General features: G+C 47.8%; 1 protein-coding gene across 1 annotated transcript in view; it reads left to right on the top strand.

Annotated features, from left to right (window-relative positions):
- Nucleotides 1-1,137, top strand: part of RASGRP3 (RAS guanyl releasing protein 3) — a 124,816-nt gene that overhangs the window by 1,116 nt on the left and 122,563 nt on the right. The gene's annotated exons all lie outside the window — the stretch shown is intronic.

Raw genomic sequence — 1,137 nt, 5'->3', positions numbered from 1 at the left:
TGTGGTTGTGTGTGTGTGTATGAGAGTGTGTGTATGGTGGGATATGAGAGGGGAAGGCAGAAAGAGAGAAACATAGGCTACATCATACAAGAAGATGCAATATTCTCCATGCACAGTATGTAGCTACTGCTGCCAGATTTTCAGCCTATTTTAACAAATTGTGAGAGTAGAAGTTGTACTTGTGTCAGTGATGTATGGCCTCATATCTATTCCACGTAGTACCCACATTTGTCGCAAATTACTCATGCTATTAAAGATTAGCAGTCATTGTAAAATGCTGCTAGTGAGTAAAAGAAAAGGAAATGTGTGTGTTGTTATGCTGCCTTATCCTGGTAGGATGCTGTTACATTCGGAGCCTGTTGTTGTGAAGATAGCCAGGCAGGATGTCTGCTGATACCCACTGAGGTGAAAAGCTGGGGGAGGACTATGGTAAACAGTGGTAATCAGTATTGCTAACTAAAGACCAGAAGTGCCCACAAAATACTGTGAAGTGCTGAATGGGTGATGTCAATGGAATTTGAGATTGAGCCTCAACACCTTGTAAGATCTGGCCCTCGTACACTTCCCAATTTTAAACTCCTTATTCTTTCTATACAACAGATCTCTTTTCTGAGAGGGCTTGCTCTTGAGAGAGATGGAGCACCTCTGTGCGAATAAAGTGTGTGAGAACACTGAACGTGGCGCAAGGCCGAGGCCTATGAAAATATTTGTTGTAGATGTCTAGATAAACCCAACACATTTGCAGGGAGAAGGTTTATCATTTTGTTTTTACTCAAGTCACTCAACCCATGTGCCTGCTGGGGGCATATTTCACGCGCCAAAGTTTACTGTGCAGTAAATTCAGGTGCATTAATTGCATGTGTAAATGCACCCACCAAGACCAAAATGTGTTTGATGTGGGTAAGCAGGGCCATCCCTAGAGGGGGGCGACCGCCCTTTGGGGGGCCCTGCGGAGCCCGGCAGAGCGGCCGCAGCAACTCCTGCAGGGCCCACCTAGTGCTGGTGACTATGTGCCACCACCAGCTTTGTGTCTGGCCACTTGCCACCCTCCCCTCCATGTCCCCCTGCCGCTGCTGCCGCTGGCTTCTTCACATCTGGGCCCCACACAGGCTGATTTGCCCCAGGCCCTGCACCCTG

Source organism: Gavialis gangeticus, unplaced genomic scaffold, assembly GCF_001723915.1.
Source record: "Gavialis gangeticus isolate Ggan-Ray unplaced genomic scaffold, GavGan_comp1, whole genome shotgun sequence".
Lineage (NCBI taxonomy): Eukaryota > Metazoa > Chordata > Crocodylia > Gavialidae > Gavialis > Gavialis gangeticus.
Note: the sequence above shows the minus strand (reverse complement) of the source record. Positions and strands in the feature narration are given on the sequence as shown.